At 43.6% G+C, this 27470-nt stretch overlaps 1 protein-coding gene and 1 pseudogene across 5 annotated transcripts in view; one reads left to right on the forward strand and one right to left on the reverse strand.

The window, feature by feature from the left end:
• Nucleotides 1-1936: 1936 nt before the first annotated feature.
• Nucleotides 1937-4791, reverse strand: LOC140726038 (uncharacterized; annotated as a pseudogene).
• Nucleotides 4792-5361: 570 nt separating this feature from the next.
• Nucleotides 5362-27470, forward strand: part of LOC140726980 (CRACD-like protein) — a 197991-nt gene continuing 175882 nt past the window's right edge. For 2 of the 5 annotated variants that reach the window (XM_073044056.1, XM_073044062.1), the window contains exon 1: nucleotides 5363-5569. The gene's annotated coding sequence lies outside the window, so the exon portion shown is untranslated. Of the gene's footprint in view, nucleotides 5570-27470 lie in introns of all 5 variants that reach the window. The other 3 variants (XM_073044061.1, XM_073044060.1, XM_073044057.1) reach the window with 3 other exon arrangements.

Genomic DNA, 27470 nt, shown 5'->3' on the forward strand with positions numbered 1-27470 from the left:
TTGAATCCACTTATCACCTTCCAACCTTTGTCTCTACCTTCCACACCACCCCCCCCCCCCCACCCCACCATCTGGCTCTATCTGTCTATTTTTTATTCCATATCTGTTTCCATCTATCACTCATCACTTTGTCTCTAACCTCCCTCTCCCTCACCTGGTTCCATCTATCCATTTTCCCCTATGTCACCTGGTTCCACCTATCAACTGCCAGCTACCATCGCACTGTCCCTCCCCACCTCTTTCTAATAGCCATCTTCCCTCGACACACTCTGAGTCCTGATGCAGGGTCATGGTCTGAAATGTCAACCATCTCTTTGCCTCCACAGAGAGCGCTGGACCTACTGAGATCTTCCAGCAAGGTCCTAAAAGGGACTGGGCAGCATCAATGTTGAGATGTTTTCACTAGAGTGAGAGTCTCAAACAACGGGACATTTTGGGGCATCGAATAAAGTTGTAGGTAGGCATATGGATAATAGAAAATGGAGGGTAATGTGTGGTTTATCTTAGAGCAAGTTCAAAGATTGACGCAATGTTATGTGTCAAAAGGCCTGTACTGTGCTGTAATATTCTATGTTGTGTGTCTATAGGTGAAAAATAAGCCACCGGTAATTGAAAACTGGGATGTGTGGAAACTGTTTCTAATAAGGCGATAGCCCGGAATTCACTGCCCCCAAGGATGGTGGAGAGCAGATCATTAGATATATTTAACACATTAAGGTGGTGATGGATAAATATTTGGAAGATCAAGGAGTGGTGTTATGGGGGCAGGCACAGCAGAGAATCAGCCTTGATCACACTGTATGGCAAGGCAGGCTTGTTGGACGTGTCTGTCTAGTTCAAGCTCTTATCTTCTTGTGTTGGTCATTCAAAATGTAGCCGTGCAAAAGTTTTTGCTCAAAGAGGGTAGCAAATCTCTCAAATTTTCTATCTCAGAGAGTTAGGGAGGTTAGATCTTTGGGAGTATTCCGAGTGTAGGTAGCTGATTTTTGAAGCATCTGGGAACTGAGGATTAGGCACGGGGAAGAGCTGCTGAGGTAGATTAATTAATCATATTGAATGGCAGGGCAAGTTTAAAGGCTCCTGCTCCTGTTTTCTGAAATCACAGTCTTTTGCTTGTCTAAACTCCAGCAGGTACATCTGACCTGCCAAACTTCCCTTGTAATACAAACTATACATTCCAGCTATTAGAATAGAATAGACTGATAGACCACTACAGCACAGAAACAGGCTCTTTGGCCCATCTATTCCATGCTGAACTATCACTCTGCCTAGTCCATTCAACCTGCACCAGGACCATAGCTCTCCATGCCCCTCCCATCTGTGTACCTATCCAAATTTCTTTTGAAGTATTGAAATCCTTACCTGCATCCATCACCGGCAGCTCATTCTACACTCTCATCATCCTCTGAGTGAAGACGTTCCCCCTCATGTTCCCCTGAAACATTTCACCTTTCACCCCTAACCTATAACCAACCTCTAGTTCTAGTGTCACCCAACTTCAGAGGAAAAAGCCTGCTTCCATTTACCCTATTTATACCCCTTATAATTTTGTATAAACCTATCAAATCTCCTCTCATTCTCCTATGCTCCAGGGAACAAAGGGCTGACCTATCCCTATAGTTCCGGTCCTCAAGCCTATTAATCCTGTACAATGTCTATGAACCACATTGGCATTCTCCTTCAAATTGAGAGGCTAGTACTGTACATAACAGTCCAGATGTAGTCACATCATCGTCCTCTATAACTGAAGCAATGACCTTTTATCTCATGAATTCATCTCCCCTAACTGTGCACATACATCTACTGATGCTTCTGGACACATCTTCAGTGATGTTCTTGGAACCATCGGGTGTTTCGGGTCTTTCAACATCATACACCCTTCTCCAGGTGACCCAGCCGGGGCTGATCAGACCCCAGCTTGTGTCCAGATGGCTAGCTACACATGACTCCATGGCTTCCCTCTCTTGAGCCACAGCCATCTTGAGGCCCTCTCTGCCACATCCGTGATATTGCAGATGGCTCTCTTCTTCCTCTCTCCCTCGATGCCCAAATTGCTGTAGGCTCTGGCTAAGGAATGGGCTGCGAATCCCCTACAACCAACTTCCACTGGGAGACACCTCGCTCTCCATCCAGCCTGCTGGCGGTTGCTGACCAGTCCTGCATACTTGGAGAGCTTCCTTTCAAAGGCCTCTTCCAAGCGATCTTCCCATGGGACTGTCAGCTCCAGCATCACCACCTGCTTCGTAGACTCAGACACAAGACACCCTGGTCACAGGGTGGTGGCTGCGACATGGTTGGGGAACTTCAGCTGTCTTTCGAGGTCCACCAACAGCTGCCAGTCTCTTGCAAAGGTCAGGATGCCTGCCGATGTTCTTTTGGCGGGTATTGGCAGCTCCCCAGCTCTTACAAAGGCAATGGTCTGCTTGGAGGGTCAGGACCACTTCGCCCACTCCACTCCTGGGCTGATGGCTTCAGCGATGGTCCTCAGGACCTGATTATGCCTCCATCGGTACCGTCCCTCACCAAGTGCCCTTGTGCAGCTGCTGAGGATGTGCTCCAGGGTTCCTCACTTGGAACACAGTGGGCACGCTGATGACTCTGCTTTGCCCCATGTGTACAGGTTTGATGGGCTTGGAAGTACATCGTACACTGCCTGGATGCGGTGTGGCTAGGCTTTCCAAAGCTCAGCCCAGGTCACTTTCCTCTCCACCGCATTCTCCCATCTTGTCCAAGCTCCCTGTTGCTTCATTCCCACCGCCTTGCAGGTTCTCGTCTCCTCCACTGCTGCTCTCACCTCCTCCTGAACTGGATGGCGCCTTCCTGCCCTCTGATGGTGTCCATTTGGGGAGTTGGAAAGGATCCTAGCCCAGCTCGGCCTCGTGTGACCACTCCCACCAGCCTCCTGTGACGCAGCCTCACCTCTGCTTCCTGAACAGCTTCCTCTGCCCTCCACTTCCTGCCAGTCCTCACTTGGATCCCTGCTCTAGCCACCTTCGGATCACTTGAGTCTCTGTACTGTATCACTTCTCTGGCTCTTGTAACCTTGAATTCCTCCTCCAGGGATTTGAAGGGCAGTTGCAGTTTGTTGTGGTGTCCATAGAGGGCGATGCTGCTCAGGCTCCTTGGCAGCCCCAGCCATCTCCTGAGGTGCTTGCTGACCCTCCTCTCTAAGGTTTCGACTGTCGAGATCAGAACTGCGCAGACAAGGAGGTGCCACAGGATTCTGGGAAGAATGCCATGCTGATACACCCAGGCTTTGAACTTCCCAGGTAGGCCAGATTTGTCCATGGATTTCAGCCAGCTATCCAACTCGGTGTAGGTCGCCTGAATGAATGTCATGTCCCTGAGAGAGCTGTCAAAAACCTTACCTAAGCTCCTGACAGGCTTTTCTGTGATGGTTGGGATGGCTGTGCCTGCGATGCTGAGCCGGAACTTGTTTTCCACCTTGCCTTTCCGCAGCACCATTGATCTTGATCTGGCTGGTTTGAAACGCATCCGGGCCCACTCCACCAGCTTTTCGAGCCCCTGCAGAATCCACCGGCAGCCGGTGACTGATTCTGTGGTGACTGTGAGGTCATCCATAAATGCCCTGATGGGTGGTTGCCGTTGAGCGGAATCCATTCTGAGCCCTCTGCACTCTGTTTCAGCAGACTCAGTGAGCATTTTCATGGCTGGGGAGAACAGTGTCACTGAGATAGTGCACCCTGTGATGATGCCAATCTCCACCTTGTGCCAGCTTGAAGTAATCGCTCCTGAAGAGACCCTCATCCAGAAGCTGCTGTAATAATCAGCGATAAGGTCTCTGATTCTGCTGGGGACGTGATGCTTGGTCAGTGTGAGCTGCACCAGCTTGTGCGGAATGGAGCCATGTGCATTTGCCAGGTCGAGCCACAACACTGACAGGTTGCCCTTGTTCTCTCTGGCCTCTCTGATGAGCTGTGTCACCACACCGGTGTGCTCCAGACAGCCCGGCGTCCCTGAAATGCCGCCCTTCTGGACTGATGTATCGATATGGGTGTTCTTTGCTAGGTAGGCGCACAGCCGATTGGAAACGGGGCTGAAGAAGATCTTTGCCTCGACACACGGCAGGGAGATGATACGGAACTGGTCTATCTGGGTGGCGTTTTCCTCCTTCGGGATCCACACCCCTTCAGCCACACTCCACTGTTTTGGGATCTTCCCCTTTCTCCAGAAGATTTGCAGGATCTTCCACAGATGCAGCAGGAGCTTGGGGCAGTTCTTGCACACTTTGTACGAGGTGCTGCTTGGTCCTGGAGCCGAGCTTGCCCCTGCTTTGCGGGCGACCTCTCTGCCTTCCTTTAGCGGCAGCTCTGACAGGTCGAACTGCACATCCGGTTCAGGGGGGTCTGTCAGGATGTTGCACTCTCCCAACTCCCGCTCTCTTTCAGGATCACTGCAAATCTTCTTCAGATGTTGGTCTGTGTCTTCCTGCGAACAGGCCAGTTTCCCACTGCGCCTCTGCCCCAGCAGCTCCTTGGTGAACTTGAAGGGGTTGGAGATAAAGGCAGCACCTTTTCGGGCCCTTTCACGACGCCACTGGCCGGCGGAGGACCCTGATCTTCTTCGGTAGCCGGGCCAAGCCGAAGCGCGCGTCTTCTGCTGCCTGATGTCGTGGATCCTCAACGCTCTTTGGTTCTTCGAGTAAGGGGGAGCCTTCCTTCTCCTCTTCTCCGAACCGTTCAGCTGCGATGCTGACCATGATTGTTGTGGTGGCTTGTCGCTTCCTATCGACCCCTCCCTTCGCGGTTGCCTCCAGAATTTGGTTGACATCTCTGTCAAACTGCTTCCACAGTGAAGTCATTTGATCCGCTTCCTGTTAGACTTGATGTTAGAGGGATCATTTGCAACACTTGAGGTTCCAGGCACTATTTAACAATTCTGTACACAATAACACTGTTTCCCAATTCCCGTTCGGCAAACCCCTCGCATGTCATTTATAATCAATATTTTTCCGAAGAATACTCGGACATTCTCGGCGGGAGCACCGAATGAGCAATATACAACGGGTTTTTCCTGTAAGATATTTGGAGTCAGATTAAACTCGAGAAATTCTTAATTATCAGAATCAGCTCCGAATCAGAATCGGGTTTATTATCACCGGCATGTGCCGTGAAATTTGTTAACTTAGCAGCAGCACAGTCCAATACATGGTAATTTAGGAGAAAAAAAATAAGTAAATCAATTATAGTAAATATATATTAAATAGAGCCAAGCGGAAACGACCAGGTGTTCTAAAATGAGAAACAGCCATCTCTAATGCTGACTTTAACAATTTTCTTGCTAGCTGCACACCTCCCCACACAGGTGAGACGAGCTGCCGGCGACTCCGGTGTAGGAGGGCCTACTCCGAGCACTGGCTCCGCCCTCGGTGGTGTAAAGTGCAGACACAAACGGAGTCGTTGAACAACTGAGTGTGGTGATTGTCCGAGTCCAATGGACACCGCTCGGCAGGGAAGGGTCTACAAGGAGAAGTAACGGCGCAGGTCAGTCGTCCGCCTCAGAAGTTCTGTCTGTTCAGAAGTTAAGACGCGAGCAAATTCTTTCCAAGGTACAAGGTCTATGATGTTGTTCAGTAGAGTTAGCCGAGTGCGGAGGGGTAGAACACATAACTCGCTCCGTTCCTCTTGGCAAACGGGCATTTAATGAGATGTAGATAATTCTTGAGTTCTCTCGGTCCGCTAACCTCTAGTGTTTGCAATGATGTGGGGTGCGTGTTAAACTTTCCTCACTGAGGTCGGCAAGGAGAGATGTATTATTCTTTCCGTATCGTAGGATCGCCGATGCATTGTGCGTGGGCTGGTGCATAGGCTGTAGCTACCCGGGTCTCGATGACTGGATCACCGGAGGGGTTCAGTCACCCAAAGCTGACTTTGTTGTACGAAGCGCGGGTACGGTTTATCGAAGGGCGTTGGTTGTGTTGTGGACTCGTGACGTTCCAAGACGCATTACAGTTAATGAAGTGCTTTTGTAGTCATTTATAATGTATTGCAAAAGGATGCCAATTTCTAAAGAGCAACAGTACCTTCCTGGGCGTAGTCTCAATGCTGGGAGACCAACTCCCAACTCACCAAAGAGCAGGACGGGGCAGGGTCTCAAATAAGCAAAACGAACACACACAGGAATTCAGCAAGTCAGGCAGCGTCTATGGAGAGGGATGAACATTTGAAGTTTCAGACCAAGACCCTTCATCAGTCTTAAACATTGATTGCCTTTTTCCTTTCCTAGATGTTGCCTGACCTGCTGAGTTCCTTGGCATTTTGTGTGTGTTGCAATTAGCTGCTTCCCTCTGGTACTGACTGTGTGGAGTTAGCCCGTTCTCCTTTTAACTGTGAGGGTTTCCTCCCACGTGACAATTTGCCCAGATTGGGAGGATCATTGGCCACTGTGAATTGCCCCTGGTGTGTAGGAGAATGCCTGAATCTTCCAAGGCTGGTGTGGCCCTGCCCCCAGGCTCTCTGCTGTCAGCCTGCCTTTGAAGTTGAGTGTGAATGTGTCTATGAAAATTGAAAATGACTCAGAAGCAATTTGGGGAAAGTTTTTTTTTTACACAATCAGACAGTATGGAGACAGGCCCTTACCTGATCATCAGACATTCACTTACACAAATCCTAGACTAATCCCATTTTTGTTCTTCATATTCCCATCAACTCTCCTACACACCAAGGGCAAGTTACCTCCCAAGTCAATGGCCTTACCAGCCGGAATGAATAGTTATGTGGGAGGAAACTGGAGCACTCGAAGGAAGCCCCCACAGTTCCAGGGAGACTGTGCTAACTCCACACAGACAGCACCCAAGGTCAGGATTGAACCGAGGTCTCTGGTTCTGTGAGGGAGCATTGCCACTGCAACACACACACACACACACACACACACAATGCTGGAGGAACTCAAGTGATAAGACACAGGTGTAAATATAGGCCATTTGGCACATGGAATCTGCTCTGCCATTCCATCATGGCTGATTTTTTTTTAAATCTCTCTCAATCCCATTTTCCTGCCTTCTCCCTGTAACTTTTGACACCCTGACTAATCAAGAACTTATCAAGCTCCACTTTAAATATACCCAACGACGGCCTCCACAGCCTTCTGTGGCAATGAATTCCACTGCTGAACCACCTTCTATCTGAAGAAATTCCACCTTGTTGCTGTTGTAAAGGGATGTCCTTGTATTCTGAGGCCATTCCTTGTTCTAGACTCCCCACATCCACTCTACCTTGGCTTTTCAAGATTTGATAGGGTTCATTGACATTCTCCCCCTTAGTCTTCTAAACTCCAGCGACTCATATATTAATTCTTTCATTCCCGGAATCATTCTGGAGAACCTCCGCTGGACCCTCTCCAATGGCAGTGCATCCTTTCTTAGATAAGAGGCCCAGCTTTGCTCTCAGTACTCCAAGTACTGGTCAATGCCTTGTAAAGCTTCAGCATTACATCCTTGCTTTGATGTTTTTGTCCTCTCGAGCTGAAACCCTTCATCAGTCCTAAACAGCCTGAAACATCAACTGCTTTTTTCCCCTAGATGCTGCCTGACTTGCTGGAATCCTCCAGCATTGTGTGTGTTGCTCTGGATTTCCAGCACGCGCAGTCTCATATTTTATATTTATGAGTAACTCTACTGATCGTGCATCACAAAGCCATCCCTTTTTTTTTAATGAGTTAATTGTTTTTAAAAAGAATGAAAAACACAGATAGAAATTTAATGAACGTTTAAACTTAACTGAATCTTTGCACGTACGTAATCAGGCCTTAATTCATTGAGCGGATTTTGTATCCCCACGATCTGGGGAATTGGCAGGCACTGTGGGGCTCCAGGAGCACCGTTCTGTGAATGGAGGGGTGGGCCACAGCCTCCATGCAGGAACAGGTGGCAGCATGCATGCTGGCAGACCCATGTGGATCGTCACGCTTCTGAAGTGAAGAACTAGGAGGAGCTCAGCGGGTCAGCATGTTGTGTGTACTGCTCTGGATCTCCAACTTGTGCAGCATCTCTTGTGATCAAGATCATAGTCATAGAGCACAGAAACAGGCCCCTTGGCCCATCTAGTCCATATCAAATTATTAATCTGCCTAGCCACATCGACCTTCACCCAGACCATACCTCTCCCAACCATGTACCTATCGAAATTTCAGCGTCTGCTGAAATCAAACCTGCATCCACCACTTCCGCTGGCAGCTCATTACAAACTATCGCCACTCTCTGAGTGAAGATGTTCCCCATAAACATTTCACTTTTCACCCTTAACCGGTGACCTGTAGTTCTAATCTCACCCAACCTCTGTGGAAACATGCCTGCTTACATTTGCCTTACCTACGCCCCTCATAATTGAAGAAATGTTCCTAATCTTTCGATGCTCTGATATTAAAATCAGAGTGATTGTCTACTGTCCGAACTCGACTTTAAAGGCCACTGTCCTGTGACCCATGTTCAGTCCCAATCTCCAGTGCTGGTTGTGTGTAGTTTATGCATTCTCTTTGCAGCTCTGTGGGTCTCCCTTAAGAGGTCTAGTTTCTTCCCACATCGCAGAGTCATGCTGATTGGTGGGTTAATTGGCCACTGCATTATTCCTAGTGCAGATGGTGGTAGAAGAACTGGAGGAGAGAATAAGTTACAGCAGGGGTTCCCAACCTTTTTTATGCCATGGGCCCCTACCATTAACTGAGGGGTCTGTGAACCCCAGGTTGGGAACCCCTGGATTTCAGGGAAGTAAGTGGGAAAATAGCATTGTTAGGATTGCTATGAGAGCTGGCATTATGATGGGCTGAATGAGATATAAAAATAAGATTACATTATTTTGCACTAAAGTGCAAAAACAGTTCTCTTCTGAAGTTTTTCTTTTGCAGCTTTTAAAACAAGTATATAGGCTTAGTATTTATTAATTGGTAATATTTATCAGCAATGAATCCATAGGAGTCATAAAAAGATCATGCAGGAGGAAAATTGTACCCAAGTGCTCTGCTTTCACTACATACATGTTCTTGGCCTGTGAGCTTTATTATTAAATAACCACAGTAAATATTTAACTACAGTGGAGTAGTGGCTATATTCTAAGTTTAGTAATCCTTAGGCTCACTGTCACTAAACATAGAACTGGCATTCAGAGTAGCCAGCAGTTTCTGTTTTCCTGTTGTTGTTTATAGAAAAGAGCAGAAGGCCACATCCTGGGAATCCAGGGTGGTTTGTTGTGTGTGGCACGTGCAAAATCCCCGATGACGCCTTGCCGTTTATGTCATCAGTATCTAGACTGCTTTAACAGCTCAGTCAACATCAGCTCTCTAAGGAAGGTGAAGTTCCACAATGAAGGCTTGCATAACTTTTGAGCCAATTGACTTTGGTAGAAAAAAGGTACATTTTCCTATGCAGTGAAGGATGGGACGTGGTTTCTGAGGCAGTCTGCATCAATCTCAGACATGTTCTAGTTAAGTGCAGATGCAGGGATTAACTTCCTATAATTAACCATTCCAATCTATCATGGCCTCCAGTCTCTCCCCGAAGTTATTCACTTGTAGTATGTGGATGTTACTGGCAAAGCCAACATTTCATGTCTGTCCCTTGTTACCTCTTGAAGTAAATGGTTTGCCAGACCATTTTGTAGGACAGATGAGCGTCAACCATATCGTTGTGCCTGGAATCAGAAAGAGGCCAACGCAGGTAAGGATATATGTAAACTTTAACCCTGACATCTTAAATGAGTAGTACTAGTGTATCGATACAGAGTTTCTGTACTGTTCAGTTAAGGCGTTTTACCCCATTTCATGCTTTAGTTTATCGTGTTAGTACCTCTTTGAGAGATGTTGCCGCATGGATAAAATGCTCATTCAGAAATGAGTTTGACTCTAATTTGAAAATGCCCATTTGAAAGCAGAATATATACCAAGCCCCAGAGATTAAAATCATACCTCAAACACTCCCTCACATCTCATCCCACCTGTAGTCATCAGTCCTCAAATGAGAACTTCCTTTTCCAACAATGTTATTTAACTTCTAATTTAAACTGGAGCAATACGATTGATTGCCTAGTTCCAAAAATCTTAATTGAAGACATAGGAACAAAATTAGACCATTTGGCCCATCGAGCCTGCTCTCTCATTCCTTCATGGTTGATTTTATTTTCCCTCTCAACCCCATTTTTCTGCCTTCTACCCATAATCTTTGACATCTTTACCAATCAAGAACCTATCAACCTCCACTTTAAATATACCTAATAACTCGACTTCCATAGCTGTCTGTGGCAATGAATTCCACAGATTCACCACCCTCTGGCTAAAGAAATTCCTTTCCATCTCTGTTCTAAAGAGATGTCTTTCTATGCTGAGGCTGTGTCCCCTGGCCCTAGACCCCCGTGCTGTCCTCTCCGTGTTCACTCAATATAGGCCTTTCAATGTTTTATAAGCTGAATTGACTTTAAGAAACAAGATTTCTTTTAAATACTGTCATATAGATTGGAAATAGGTCCTTTGGATGGTAAGTCTGTGTTGGCCATCAAGTACCCATTTATAGCAATCTCATTTTGCTCTCCCCACATTCCCATCAACTCCCCCAAGAATCTAACACTCACTTACACACCAAGAGCAAGTAAGTGGCGAATTAACCCACCAGTTGGATATGGAGGGAAAGTAACCTGCACAGTCATAAGGATAATGTGCACACAGACAGCACCAGAAATCAGCACTGAAGTCAGTCAAAAAAGCTTGTAGCACCGAAAGGACACTTGACTGCGATGGAGCAAATAATTGGGAGAATTTGACAACAAAGTGAAGATACAAATGTAGACATGAGCATTGAACAATGGGTAAGGCAGTTTCATTGGAATTGTATCAGCCAATTAGGGACATGGATTTTTGTTGTTTTATCTACTGTTCAATTAGCACAGTAGAAGCTGGAACATTAAAGGAACAACATGACCTCAGTCTTTAAAGGCGGTGGTTCCATGATAACAATGTCATGGAATTAACACAATTTCTGTTCCTGTGGGATTCTGTCCATTGACATTACTGTGGCCATGATGTATCTTCTGTGGTATTTATCAGTTTAGGTGGTATATGGGGTAAATCAAACACTATAAACCATAATATTTAGAAAATCAAGCTGTCCAGTCCATAGTACCGGTCCTTTGGTTCATGATGTTGTGACGACTTTTTAACCATCTAACCCTTCTGCCCTATACAGCACTCCACATTTCTTTCATCCATATGCCTATCTAAGAGTTTCTTGAATGCCCCTAAAGCAGGGATTCCCAACCTGGCATCCATGGACTTATTGCTTAACGGTATTGGTCGATGGCATAAGAAAGCTTGGGAATCCATAATGAATCTGTCTCTGTCACGGCAGCACATTCCATACAGCCACCACTCTCTGTGTAAAGAAAACACTTACCTGTGACATCTTCCTCCCATACTTCCCATCTCCTTAAAATTAAGCCACAATACCTTCATATTAAAGGAAAACATTGCCATTTCCACAGCAAGAAGTCACAGACAAGGTGTTGTTTTTTAAATATATTCATTTGCGGGATGTGGGCGTCGCCAGGTAAGCCAGCATTTATTGCCCATCTCTAGTTGCCCTTGAGAAGATGGTGATGAGCTGCCTTCTTGAATCACTGCAGACCCTGAGGTATCAACACTCAGACATTCAAGCCGACAGTGAGTTTCAGCTTTTTGGGTTTGAGTTGAATGATTCAGCAACTTCTGCTCATGTTTTTTAAAAACAGATTTGTTTTCCCTTTAATAATCTTCCTGTGGTGAGGCACTCTTATCATGCTTTTAACCTGAGCATTCCAGGATTACGAACCAGTAGGCATGGTGAGCAGATTATTAGTGAGTAAATGTCACTTTGATAACTTTGTTGATGAATGAGAGGAGACTAAAGGGGCAATAATAGTTGAGCTCAGTTTGAATTTATCTAGATTTTTTGTGACTGTTTTCTACTTTCTCAGCTTTGCTGTAGCCACTTAATGTTCCTTGATTTACCAGGAGGGTTGCATTCTGGTCAAATATTGTGCAAAATGAAAAATTCTTAAATTATAAAGCTTTTACTAATTATTTTCAATGTAAAATCTCTGGCTGTAATCCAGAGCTCAAGAACCTCTGTCAAACTAAAGTGCTTCAAGTAGCTGAAATAATGATTTTTAATTTTATTAGCAATTAAGTCTTGAGCTAAGGTAATAAAAATCTAGCTTAGTTCTGGCTGGTACAGGTTTATAGAGACGTAAATGTAATCCTGGTACAGGTCAATCGGACTAGGCAGAATAGTAGTTTGGTACAGACTAGATGGGCTGAAGGGTCTGTTTCTGTGCTGTCACGTTCTATGATTCAATACAGGAGACTCAGCAAATGAAACATACAAGATCCAGAAGGTTCTTAATAGGGTGGCTATGTCCTCTTGTTTGAGAGTCTAAAACTAGACATCGTTTAAAATCAAGGGATTGCTGATTCAGGGCAGCAATGAGGTGAAATTTTCCTTCACAGTGAGTTGAAAATCTTTGGAACTCTCTTCCTCAAAGTGTGCTGGAGGCAGAATATTCCTCTTTTTGAGGTGGATTCTTGGAAATTGGCAGGGGGAAGGTTCACCATGGGTAGTCAGACGTGTGGAATTGAGGTTGCAATCTGATGGGCCACGGTTTTATTTCGTGGGAAAGCAGTCCTGAGGGAAAATGTAGTCAGCATTCTGAAGATGTACTGGTAGGGGGTTGTGAGTTGTGGGCATGCTCTGTTGGTGCTGGAAGAATGGTGGCACTTGTGGGCTGTCCAGCACAATCCTTATCAACTCCTCATAAGTGACACATTTCACTGCGTGTTTTGATGTACATGTGACAAATGAAGCTAATCTTTATCTTCAAAATTTCTGTTCTTTTATGTAAGTGGTTGTGGCTTTATCCATCCAGGTGGAAGTGAAGAAAAGGTAGTGGTGCTCAGATGATAATGCTGTTGGTGACTTTAGTTTGATGGAGCTTGAAGACACGAGTTAATTCTGTTCCTGGCAGATAAATTGTGACAGGCTGTTGGATGGATCACTCTCTGCTTCATGGGTGGCATGGTAGCATAGTGGTTAATGCATCGCTTTACAGCACCAGTGATCACTGATTGCATTTCAACTCCTGTCATTGTCTGTAAGGAGTTTGTACGTTCTCCCTGTGACCACGCAGATTTGCTCTGGGTGCTCTGATTTCCTCCCAGATTCCGAAGACATGCAGCTAGGGTTCAGGTTAGTGAATTTTGAGCATGCTCTGTTGGCGCTGGAAGTGGTTGCCCCCAGCACGATCCTTGAGCAGTGTTAGTCGTTGATGTAAATGACACATTTGACTGCTGGTTCAATGTTTCATTGTACGGGTGGCAAGTAAGGCTAATTCCAATCACTCCTGCACTGGAAAACTGACCTTTTAACTGCCCTTTCGAACTCTCTGCTTTGACTGTGGACTAAGGGAGACATGAGAAGAGCAAGGTGACCTTAAACTGATTTGAAGCCTTGTGCAGTGATTACAGGGAGAAGGCAGGAGATTGGGGTTGAGCAGGATAATTAATCAGCCAAGGGAGACTTGATGGGCACAATGACCTAGTACTGCTCCTATGCCTCATGGTCTAAGTGAGCAACAGCAAGGGCACCCTCTTCCAAATGAGTCCTCCTCACCCCTGTTTTCAGAAGGGCCACCATGTTCTTTGATGCTTTGTTTTGGCCAAATGGGAACATGTTCTGCAGCCACAGTACCTGCAGTGCTGGCGGTCTATGGTTTCAGCACATCTTTGTCAACACAGTGCCACCGTCAACCTAATGGATAATGATCTTGTTGACACAGCTGCACCCCTGTGATTTTAGTTACCATTTATGATATCACTGAAGGTAGCTGAAGGCTCTTAAAATATCAATATAGGTTGCAGTAGAAATGGGTTGAAGGTTGGTGCTTCTTGTTATTAACAGCTTCTTGAAACAATTACTGACTATTTCTCTGTCTCTTTCATAGCATCAAGGATTGTTCATTATGGGGTGAAGAAACTTCATAAGTTACAATATCTTTGGAGTATTATACCGAAAACATAAATCATTAATTAGTCATAGAGCTCTACAGCACAGAAGCAGGCCCTTTGGCCCATCTAGTCTGTGATGAACTTCAGCTCTGCTAGCATATTACCAGGACCTATCGTGATCTCTGTTGTTTATTCTGTTTCCTGGGATTAGGTATTCTCTGCTAATCTTGGTTTTAACTTCCTTGGGACATTTTGCCACATTTAATGTGCTATTTAAATAATGTTTCTAATTTTTTTAATGCAAGTTGCTACTTAGTGCCAGAAAAGGACAAGAATATTATCTGCCCCGCTTGGAGGCAATGTAACATCCACACCAGGACTATCTGACTTAAAAACAGATACTTTCCCCAAGCAGTAAGGCTGATCAGCATCTCCACGCTGCCAACCACAGTTACATTATCATTTCCTGTCAGTGTCACCTGCTGTATCTACCTAGTGTCACTTTATGTATGTATAATTAATCTATGTATATAAGCTATCTTGTGTATTTATATTGTGTGTTCTTTTATGATTGTATTCTTTATGGGGTTCACAAAAATGATTCCAGGATTAAATGACTTGTTATGTGAAGAGCGTTTGATGGCTCTGGGCCTATATTCACTAGAATTCAGAAGAATGAGGGATGACCTCATTGAAGCCTATCAAATGGTGAAAGGCTTTGATAGAGTGCATGTGGAGAGGATGGTTCCTACAGTGGGAGAGTAAGACCAGAGAACACAGCCTCAGAATAGAGGGGTGTCCTTTTAGAACGGAGATGATGAGGAATTTCTTTAGCCAGAGATTGATGAATCTATGGAACTCTTTGCCACAGCCAGCCATGGAGGCCAATTCTTTATGTATATTTAAGGCAGAGCTTGATAGATTCTTGATTGGTCAGGGCATGTGGTGATATGAGGAGAAGGCAGGAGATTGGGGCTGAGAGGAGAAATGGATCAGCTATGATGAAATGGCAGAGCAGACTCGATGGGCCAAATGGCATATTTCTGTATTTTATGGTCATATCTTAGTGTGTTTTCTATATGCTGCATCAGATCTGGAGTAACAATTATTTGATTCTCCTTTATACTTGCGTACTGGAAATTACATTTGTAAGAATTATTTGTACTTATGAATTAAGAATTATTTGTACAAAACATGAGGAAGTTACTGGCTGATTGGAATCAGAAAATGATGTCTGTATTTAGAAAGGATGCTGAAATGTAAATGAGTGACAGTACAGTATGAAGACAATAGTTTTCTTTGGAAACAACATAAACCAAATAACAACAGGCCAGAAGAGAAGATTCTTCCCAAGCAGCTTTTCAATGAGCAGCTGACAACTCTCGTGGTCTGTGGAAAGTTTTATGTGATGGAAGATGACCTGTCAATCTTAAAAAAAATGACATCCCATGCACCATCATAGAATGATAGGGTAATAGAAAATTACAGCACAGAAACATTTCCTTTGGCTATCTAGTCTGTGCTGATCCATTTAAACTGCCTACAACCTACACTGGGACCATAGCCCTCCATACCCCTCCATACCCCTAGCATCCATGTACCTATCCAAACTTCTCTTAAACATTGAAATCAAGCTTGCATGCACCACTTGTGCTGGCAGCTCGCCCCACACTCTCACGACCCTCTGAGTGAAGAAGTTTCCTCTCCATGTTCCCCTTAAACTTTTCAACTTTCACTCTTAACCTATGACCTCTGGTTGTAGTCCCATCCAACCTCAATGGAAAAAGTCTGCTTGCATTTACCCTATCTATGTCCCTCATAATTTTGTATATCTCTATCAACTTTCCTCTCAATCTTCTACATTTTAAAGAATACAGTCCTAACCTATTCATTCTTTCCTTATAATGCAGGTCTTCCAGAATTGGCAACATCCTTGTAAATTTTCTCTCTTTTTTTCATCCTTATTTACACCTTTCCCATAGGTAGGTGACCAATCTCCAGGCCATGCCACTCAGGGAGTTGTGGTAATATTATTTTGTGACTGTTGTCGTAACCATGTGTGACTGAATACTGTATATTGCATTTTGCTCCTTGGCTTTGAAGGAACGAAGTTTCAACATGTATATGATTGAGTGAGAATTGAACTTGCATAAAATATAAAACAGCTGACAAAAAAATAAGAAGGGCTTATCAAAGGAATTTCTGATTTCCAATGCGACTAGTGGGCTTGATGCAGGGTCTGCTAATCTTAATGTTTACAAGTTATTTAAGTTTTTAAGAAGTTTAAATTGGCCGAAGGAAGAGGAAGTGAAGAAGATAACACACTTGCAGTGAGTGAGAGAGTTCTGCAAATGTGTGGGGAAAGGAAAATAGCAGCAGAAAGGTATTGCCAATTTGTAAAAGATAGGGTACACACTGTGACGCTCACAGCCAGTAAAGGGTATTATTTAAGGAGATGTGGAAATATGCTGGAGTCATCACTTAACATTGAGAGCAGCAGTAAATAAAGACACAAATGTTGAATGGTTCTGCAGAAAGTGCGGAAATTAAATCAGACCTAATCACAGACACATTTATTACTCTGGTCAGACAATTATATATAATTCTGGTTGCTAAGATACAAATGTGACAACTGTTATGAAAAAATAGTCATGCGGCTGCTCCTTAGAAAAAGGATTAGAGCAATGAGCTGAACAGGGAGCGAAGTACACAGGTGCAACAAAATAAAGACAAGTGTCCTAACTAGACATGGCAGGGGAGACAGTGGGTGGAGATGGTGCTTCCCTAAGAAAGGTGCTAGTGGATTAAACCTGACGTTAATGTTTTCTGAAATAATGGCCAAAAGGTAGATGGGTTCTGAATGAGAAAGAGCAGGGTATGACGCACAGAATGCTGGAGGAGGAGCACATCAGGTCAGGCAGCATCTGTGGAAATGAGTAAACGGTTGACATTTTAGCCGAGACCCGTCCTCAGCACTGGAAGGGAAGGAGGAAGGCAGCAGGACAATAAGGAGGGGAGAGGGAGAGGACTAGCTGGGAGGTGACAGGTGATGCCAGGTGGGTGGGAAAGGTAAAGGGCTGGAGAAGAAGGAGTCTGATAGGAGAGTGGACCATGGGAGGAAGGGAAGGAGGAGGAGGAGGACCGGTGGGAGGTGAGAGGCAGCTGAGGAGAAGAGGTAAGAGGCCAGATTAGGGAATATAAGAAGAGGGAAGGGGGGGAGGTTAAAAAAGTTACCAGAAGGAGAAATCAATGTTCATTCCATCATGTTGGAGGTGACCTAGTCAGAATGGGGTGTTGCTCCTCCATCCTGAGTGTGGGCTCATCATGGCAAAAGAGGAGGTCTTGGACCAAAACAATGGAATGGGAATTAAAATGGTGAGTCACCAGGAAACTCCACTTTTGGCGGATCTTGGTTTCAGTTAACCCTCACCTCTTGTGCTTTTTTTTTATTCCCTACTTGTATCAGCCCAACCTGGGTCCCTTTGTTCACCTCATTCATCTCTCCCCAAGGCCTCTGGACCTAGCCTTCCCCCTCCGCTCTCTCACCAGGCTCCATCTGTTTTTTTTTTAAACTTATGTATTCATCAATTTCTTACTAGCATGCATCTCAACACTCCCTTCCCAACCCCAGGGTCCCCATCCCTTCCTCCCCAACTGACTCATCCACTCTATATCTGGTTTCATCTATCACATACCAGCCTCTGCCCCACCCCTCCCTCTCACCCTCTCAGTTTAATATACTCTGTCTTTCCTCTCTGGTCTCAATCCTATTGCAGGATCTTGACCCAAAGTATCAGCATTCCATTTCCTCCACAAATTGTCCGTCCTGGTGAGGTGGGGGTGGGGGGGGGGGAGGGTGTGTGTGTGTGTCCGTCTGCCCGTCCATATTTCGACATTTGCTCTCACCTGTGACTCCAGAGCATGGAATGAGATAAACTAAGAATGTGGTAGCTAGATTTGGGCAATTCTTAGAATGAATAACTAAGGATTGTCCCAGCTGTACAAACAAGACTAATGCATAGAACTGTCTAGACCAGGGGTGGCCAACCTGTGGCACATGCCCCAAAAATGGCACATTGGATGATTAGAAGTGGCGCATTGCACCCCAGTGATAATAATAAAAAAGTAAGCCTACTCAATGCAAAAAGTATTAACCAAAAACTGATTTGTAGAAAAAAATCTATAACAGGAATTCAAGTAGCTTAGAGCTAGAAATGGATTTTACTGAGAGTAAATCTAAAACTTAAAAATTTTATTATTTTGTGCACATCTTTTGGCGAGTGTTATCTTCTTTCACATTAATCTGTTTTCAATTTTTAAAAAATGTTCAATGAGTCAAACTAGGAAAGAATGACTTTTGTTCTGCAGTCGTTCCATAACTGTTCAATACACGTTTGATACTCGTTTGACCCTGAGGCATCACAGGTTTTTGCCCGTCAGTTCACAATTGACACTCGTGCGCTACAGAGTTGTGCTTTGTTCATCCTTTGTGAACATTTGCAGTTTTGTACTTTTTCGAAAATTAAGCCTTGTCTTTACATTCAGTTACCCATCACAGTGCAAAAGAAAAGCAGAAAGTGATAGTAAGCGTGAATTCAATGAACAGTGGGAAAATGAGTTCTTATTTATAGTGGGTCCGTCAGGAAAACTGTTGTACATTGTTTGTGAAAACACTTTCTCACATAACAGAAGACATGATCTTAATAGACACTATAAAACACAACATCCGACTGAAATAGTAGGAAAACTGAAGCTAGTGCTTGGGTCTGAGCTATGAAAAGAATATCTGATTAAGAAAAAGGAAGAAATCAAAAGAAGACAAAATATATTTGTTAAAAGTCTCATTAAGGTAAGTAATGTTTATCTTGTTTTTATATTAAATCAATATATCATGTAAAGATGCTAAATATATGTATATTAACATTTTTACAAGAATTGAATGGGGGTACAAGAGTTGTATGGCGCATCTGAACTCGTGCGTGAAAAAATTGACGCATGGAATGTAAAAGGTTGGCCATCGCTGGTCTAGACACATTGGAAGCAGGCATACATCTCCTGGTTTGTGTGATCCTATTTGTGACATATGTGAAACATATTCTTTTAACAGTTTTTGTAATTAAGCCACTCAAGCAATTTGAAGCATTGAACTGTAGTTTTCAATGAAATTTTATCAAGTTGCGTAAAGGTAATCACCTAGAAAATTGTCCTCTAGTCAATAATGCTAAATGCACGATTTAGTAATGTGTTGAACTTTGTCTCAACATTTGCTTTAAGCGAAGGTAATAGGACTAAATTTGACAAATGATAAACAATGCAAATACAATGCTTTATTGATCAATGAATTATCTTTTTCTAAGCAGCATTGAACAGCAGAAAACTGGTGGACAAAGAGAACTGGGTGAATAATGAATGTTTAAACAAAGTCCTTCTCCCAAGAAAGCATTAAAAATCAGATGAAAGCCAGGGTCTTACAAAAGGAAGAAAATACTTAGCGTTGTAATATTTGGTAGGTGTCATCAGCAAATGCTCTTTGCTTAAGGTGTGGGGATTGAGAAATGCAGAGCTGATTCATGGTGTTATTGCTTCAGGAGTTTAGTAACACTGTGATAATATTTGGGGTAATGTGGAGGATAGAGGTAGCTGGGGAAGAGGTTTCGTTCCTTGCCTGCGCATAGCAAATGTCAGTTCAAAAATGGGGATGCTTCAGCCCACCTCTGGCCGACTGTACAGTCGGCCCTCCTTATCCACGGGGGATTGGTTCCAGGACCCCCCGCGGATACCAAAAAACGCGGATGCTCAAGTCCCCTATTTAACCTGTCTCAGTGTGGTGGACTTTAGGACCTGGTGCAGCTCTGAATCCGCGGTGTTTCTGTTCACGAAAATAATAACGGTTACGATTGGAAAATAAAGTGGAAGTAATAAAGCGATCGGAAAGAGGTGAAACACCATCAGTCATTGGAAAAGCGTTAGGCTACAGTCGGTCAGCGATCGGAACAATTTTAATGGAGCATGTGAAAGGCCCTGCCCCAATGAAAGCTACAATTATTACTAAGCAACGCAGTGGTTTAATTATTGAAGTACATATGTTTCTTAAGTGTTATATCTGCATAGAAAGGTAAAATATATACTATATACTATATACTAAGACAAATGTTTGACTAACTGACACTAAATAATACCATATGTACCTGTTCCGACTTCAAATCTGACTTAAGGATGGATTCAGGAACAGAACTCGTTCATAACCCGGGGACTGCCTGTACTTTTAAATCATCTCTAGATTACTTATAATACCTAATACAATGTAAATGCTATGTAAATTGTTGTTATACTGTATTGTTTAGGGAATAATGACAAGAAAAAATAGTCTGTACATGCTCAAACAACGAGTGCTGGAGAGAGAACTTCTGGGTTTTCCCGATCCGCGGTTGGTTGAATCCGCACATGCGGAACCTGTGGATAAAGAGGGCCGACTGTAGTTCTTTGATGAAGCAATACATCAATTAACCTTCTTTCCCCATAAATCTGCCTTAGGATGTAAATCAAGAGTCTGTTTGTGGTGGGTCACTATTTTATTTCACATACAAATCAAATATGTCCGCAAGTAATTTGCATTAAAGCAATACCATAAATAGAACCCAGAGAAGTGCATTTGGTGTCTTGTATCTGCTCCCCCATTCAATAAAACCATGGCTGAACTTTTAACTAGTTATCATCTCCTGCACTAACCTATGTCCCTTGATTTCCTTAACATCTAAAATATCTATCAGTCTTTCCCTTTTTTTTTAATATACCCAGTGACTGACCTTCCACTGTGTTCTTCAACAGAGAATTTTAAAGCTCCCTTATCTTTTGTGTGAGGAAATGCCTTCCTATTTCAGAATCAGAATCAAAGTCAGGTTTAATATCACCAGATTATGTAATGAAATTTGTTGTTTTACGGCAGCAGTCTATTGCAATACAAAGTAATAAAAACTATAAATTACAATAAGTTATATATAAAAGTTAAATGAATAGTGCAAAAAGAGAGGAAAGATATGGAGGAAGTGTTGGAGTTCATTGCCCATTCAGGAATCTGATGGTGGAGGGGAAGAAGCCGCTCCTGAAACATTGTGTGTGTCTTCAGGCACCTCGTTGATGGTATCAAATGAGAAGAGGACATGTCCTGGGTAATGGGGGTCCTTAATGATGAATCCTGCCACCTTCCGGCATTGCTGTTTGAAGGTATTGTGGATGTTGGGGAGGAAGAGCCCGTGACAGCACTGGCTGACTTTACAACTTCTGTCAGCTTTTTTCCAGTCTTATGCAGTGGTCCCTCCATAGTGGAGGTGATGGGCAGGTGAGAACAGGTAAGAGGCCAAAGTAGTGAATTGAAAAAGGGGGAAGAGAAAAAGGTCTTTTTTTTAACTTGAAGGAGAAATTGATGTTCATGCCTTCAGGTTGGAATGTCCCCAAATGGGGCATGAGATGTTGCCTCAATGTGGCCTTAACATGACGCAAGAGGAAGCCATGAAGCGATATGTTAGAATGGGAATAGGAATTAAAATGGCTGACCACTGGGGAAATTCCACTTTTGGTGAATGGAGTGGAGATGCTCGACAAAGTGGTCCCCCAGTTTATGTCTTGCCTCACCAGTGTAGAGGAGGCCGCATCAAAGATGAGGTGAATGCGAATATACAGGAAATGGAGGAGATGAAGGTGAGGGCCGCATCATTGGTAGAGGAAGGGAAACCCCATTCTTTGAAGGAGGACATCTCTATTGTCCTGGAAAGGAAACCTGAATCCTGGGATCAGATGCAGCAGAAACAAAGAAACTGAGCAAAGGATGCAGCTTTTTTACAGGAAACAGGGTGCAAAGAGGGAAAATCGGGATGGTCATGGGAATCAGTAGGCTTATAAAATATGTCAATAAACAGTTTGTCTCCGGAGAAGACAGAGATCTCGAGAAAAGGGATCCTTACCACCATGTGTCTTTCTGAGAGTCTCTGAAACATCCCATTTGTATCAGTCTCTATCACCTTCCCTGTCAGTGTGTTCCAGGCACCTGCCACTCTATATATTAAAAAAAAATCACAGACATCTTCCCTAAACTTTCCACCACTCACTTTAAAAGGATGCCCTCGGCTGTTGGACATTACCACCATGGCAAAAGAAAAAAGGCATTTGCATCTCATCCTCTTTAGCTCCAAAGCCTTGGCTTGCTCAACCTATCTTCATAAAACTGGGTCCCTAATCCAGGTGGCATTCTGGTAAATCTCCTCTGCACCTTTTCTAAAGCTTCCACATCCTTCCTATAATGAGGAGACCAGAACTGAGCACAATATTCCAAGTGTGGTCCAGCCAGAGCCTTATACAGCTGCTACAATACCTCATGACTCTTGAACTCAATCTCTTGACTATGAAGGCCAACACACCACCTTATCAGCTTGCGTCGTCTCTGTTCCTCATGTTAAAGCAGAGTCTACACTGTAAATGCACATTATTGGTCATGAAATCCTTTGAGTGGTGCCAAAGTGTCATAAGAGGTGCTGAGTTGTGGAAATCCTTTTTTATTTGGAAATGTATCACTGCTCCTTTGTAACTGAGCAGATTTCTGATACAAAGACAAGGGATTCTGCTGGAAATCCAGAGCCCCACACACACACAACGCTGGAGGAACTCAGTGGGTCAGGCAGCATCTATAGAGAGGAATAAACAGTTGACATTTTGGACCGAGACCCTTCATCAGCAGTGGAAAGGAAGAGGGAAGAAGTCAGGAAAGGGAGGGGAGGCAGGGGAGGGAGTACAAGCTGAAAGGTGAAACTAGGTGAGTATGGGCAGGGGAGGGGGGATGTAGGATGAAGTGAGAAGCTGCGAGGTTGTAGGTGGAAGAGGTAAATAGATAAAGAAGGAAACTGATTGGAGAGGAGGGTGGACCATGGGACAAAGGGAAGGAAGAAGGGCACCAGACGGATATAATGGGAGAAGAGAAGAGGGGGGTACAGAATGGGGAATGGATAAAGAGAAGGGGAGGGAGCGATATTACTAAAAGTTAGAGAAATTGATTATTGCTTGTGCAGTCAACTCAATTGCACTGCAAAAATGCCATTCCCTTGCCTCCGCTCCATCTGTTCCCAGGATGAGGCTTTCCTTTCCAGGACACCAGAAATGTACTCCTCCTTCAAAAACAGAATTTCCCTTCTGTCACCATTGATGCTGACCTCACCTACATCTCCTCCATTTCCCAGACATACGTGTTCATCCCATTTCCCCAGCAGCTTAACGGGGTAGTGTTCCTCTCATCCTTACCTACCACCTCATGAGTCTTTTGGATCCAACACATCATTCTCCACAACTTCTGCCATCTTCAACAGGATCCCACCACCAAGCATATCCTTACCTCCCACCCTCCACTCTCCACTTTCTACTGGGATCATGTCCTCCATGATTCCCTTGTCCATCCATCCCTCCCCACTGATCTCTCTCGGCATATATCCCTGCAAGTGGCCAAATGCTATGTCTGCCCATTCACCTCCCCTCTCACCTCCATTCAGGACCCCAAACTGTCCTTCCAGGTGAGGCAACACTTCACCTACGGATCTGTTGTGATTGCTTGTTGTGAGACCTGCTGCAAATTGAGGGATCAATTTGTCAAGCACCTCTGCTCCATCCGACAAAAGTGGAATTTCCTTGTGGCCGACGATCTTAATTCCTGTTCTGACGTGTGGATTCGTGGCCTCCTCTTGTGCCACAGCTAGGCCACTCTTGGGGTGGGGGAGCAATGCCTTGTATTTGATTTGGGTAGCCTCCAACCTGATGGCATGAACATCGATTTCTCCTTCCAGTTTAAAAAAAAATTCCCTCCCTGTTCTCCTTCTATTCCCCACTCTGGCCACTTTCCTTTTCTTACCTGCCCATCACTTCCCCCTGGCACCCTTCTTCTCTCTAGCATGTTTCTTGTCTTTCACTATGAGGTTTATTCCTTTTATCTAAGGCAAATTTCTTTGTGTATATCAAAATAATCTTTATTCATAATAATGAAAAAAAATTACAAGAACAAATCATGCAATGCTTTTCATTCTTACATTCCTAGTCAATGTGTTACTTAATGTTCTGTTACATTATTTAAAACCAATAGGACTGTTGCCACTCAATGTGGCCCCTTTGGGGTGGTACACTACTACTAGAATTGAGGGGCTCCCTCAGCCCTGCCTCGCAGCTGAAGAACCTTGTACTGTGATCCTCCCTCCCATCAAGCCCTTGTGGTGGTTGCACCAAGCCTCGGTACTCCTGCAGCCTGGAATGTGCCAGTTGGCAGCATTCCTCTCTGGGCATCTATTGGTTTCTTCCATTAGTAGGATGTACTTAAATCCAGCCACCAAGACTCCACCTCCGTTTGGACAAGTGAAGCGTGCCACTACACTGTTTAATTAGGGTTCTGTGTATTTGGCTGATGTTCAAAAACATTGTGTGGTTCTTCTGAGAGGAGTTTATCTTTCTAATGCTGACAAAAGGCTGTCACATAGACAAATGTACGGTTGCCTGGTTACAGTTTATTGGTGTAATCCAGTTCCCAGGCTAGATCACTCTGAATTCCAAGGCTTCAGAGATAACACCGGTTATAACTAGATTCAGTGGTGTAAGATTGTCCAGAGAGGTGTGCACTTTGTTGCAATAATCTTCCACTGCACAAGTAGGAAATTAATTAAATCAGTATTGGCCAGAAGGATTTCCAAGAATTCATGCTAAGCTGAGATAGTACCAGGCTCTCTCCAGGTTTGAAGGGCTCCAATCATATTATTAAATTCAACCATCCAATGTCTGTACCTACAAACTAATTTCATCTCTCCCTTTACACTTTTAGTAGTTGTTCTTTCATATGTGCTTTTGTTGTTCATTACAATAACACAGATTTTATCATATAGTGATTTTCTTTTTAGGGTTGGGGTCAGTAGATTGTGGGCATTGGCGCTGGGAGCACGGCAACATTTGCAGGCTGCTCTCAGCACTTCCTCGCTCCGTTTTGGTTGTGTGTGCCTATCACTGTACACGTGAAAAATTCTGAGAGCTGAAAGTACGGCTTTTCAGGGCGTTGTTGATGGCAACCCAACCTCACCTTAGTCTGCCAAAGTACACCCTTCAGTGAATTGCAAGCACCCGTATCTGGGCTGGATATTGAGTGGTGTGATGGCATTCAGCTCTGCCAGCTCTTGCTTGCCAATATGCCTCATCGCTGCAGAATGATTGACGGCCATCCCTGAAGACTTTGAGTCCAGCTGGTCCACCCCTGCAGGCAAGATAATGACAGTTTTAATACCTGACACACGTGGGCAGCATGAATGTGTCATGATGACAATGCAGTGGAAATTATTCCCCACCATTAACAATTAAGACAGCATTAATAAGGTTAATTATATTTATAGACTGATTGTGCTCATTAGCACTTGAGCCTTTGGCTGTGGGTGAGCAATTTTAGCAATTATTAAGTTTGTGTTGTGAATTTTCCAAATGTCATTAACTGATATTTAAAAGATTGAATGGATGAAAGAAAAATGAGCCATGTGGGAGGGAAAGATTAGATTGATCTTTGAGTTGATTAAAGGGTTAGCATAGCATTGTGGGCCAAAGGGTCTGTACTTTCTATATTCAGTGTTCTATGCTCATTACCTGGGCTAACCACTGTTCAGGCTGTGCTCTCTTCTCACTACTGCCATCAGGAAGGACAAAAACTTTGGGTCCCACACAGCCAGGTTCAGGAACAGTTGCCCCTCAACTGTCAGGCTCTTGAATGAAAGAGTATGACTTCATTCAACACAGAACTGTTTCCACAATCAATGGACTCTCTATCAAAGACTCTATAACTCATAAAACATGAGAAATTCTGCAGATGCTGGAAATGCAAAATACTGGAGGAACTCAGAAGGTTAGGCAGCATCTATGGAAATGAATGAACAGTTGATATTTTGGGCTGAGACACTTCTTTAGGACCCTTCCTCTATAACTCATGTTCTCAGCATTATTTATTTATTGCATTTGCACAGTTTTCTTTTGCGCATTGGTTGTTTGTCAGTCTTAAAAGGACTCTTCTTGTATTTGCACAGTTTAATGTATTTTGCAAACTGATTGAATGCCCATGTTGGTGCAGTTTTTCATTATCATTATCATTCCATTATGGATTCATTGAGTATGTTCACAAAATGAATCTCAGGGTTGTAATTGTGACATAAATGTACTTTGATAATAAATTTACTTCAGACTTTGTGTAATTTTTCATTGATTTCTTATTTTACTTTGAATGCCTGCAAGAAAATTAATCTCAAGATATTATATGGTGTCATATAGTACTTTGATAATAAATTTACTTTGAACTTAACTAGGGCTATTTCTTTCTCTTGTCATTTTTCTAAAGCTATTATGATTAAATATTCAATATTAACCTGACTTGCAGATGTACTCAACCTGAGGTCCATGGGCCCCTTGTTTACTGGTGTTGGTCCATGACATAAAAAAGGTTGGGAACCCCTGCTTTAAGCATTACATTTCAGAGCAAGTGTTTTTTTTTTGGAAACACTGACATTTATATGGACAATCCACATTTATATATTTTGATACAAATGACTAAATTGCCACAAGTAGCAAATCACTAGTGGTTTTCAGGTAGGACTTCAACAGCAGAGATATGCTGAGATATGTGAAAATCAGTTATAACAACAGAGTGCTATACAGCTCAATAATGCGTCACCAGTTTGTTACGGAACCATTAATGGATAATGCTATCACAAAAGGTTTTTCTAATCTGATATTTCAGGTGCATCATGACAATGATCAACTTTGTGGGTTCAAAGTCCACAGTGTGAATTGAAACTAGATTAAAGCTGACACTCTGGACAGACAAAACAGATAACCTTGGAGCTTAAGAACCCAAAATCAATTCTATAAACATATGATTTTGAAAATGGTTCCAATGAATCCATAGTAATTTTCTGTTTTATTTGTTGGTATCATGTATTATGGATGCTACAGACAAAGGCAATATTTATTGTCTAGCCTTGATTCCCCTTGAAAACACAAACATAAAATATGTGGTGAAAGAGGCTGTCTGACACATCAAGGCTGCTTCGGCATTCAAAAACATCCTGACTAATCTTCTACCTTTGTTATTTTTCTTCACTGCCCCATTTTTCACAATTCTCTAAATATCCAGTTCCATCAGGATGATTAGGAGCTACTTTCTTGAATCACTGCATCCTCTTGGTGTGGGTACTAGTGCAGTTGAACGGGGTGCATAAGAAATCATTGATTTCTCTTAACTTCTGGTAGTTTCTCCCCCCTTCCCCTCTCTCTCTATCCATTCTGGCTCCTCTCTTACACCTTCTCCCCATCTGCCATACCTCCCTCTGGTGCCCCTTCTTCCCTTTCTCTCATGGTCCACTCTCCTCTCCAGTCAGATTCCTCCTTCATTTGCTCTTGACTTCCACCTATCACCTCCCAGCTTCTCTCTTCATCCTTCA

The sequence above is a fragment of the Hemitrygon akajei genome, chromosome 4 (assembly GCF_048418815.1).
Source record: "Hemitrygon akajei chromosome 4, sHemAka1.3, whole genome shotgun sequence".
In the NCBI taxonomy this organism is placed as follows: Eukaryota; Metazoa; Chordata; class Chondrichthyes; order Myliobatiformes; family Dasyatidae; genus Hemitrygon; species Hemitrygon akajei.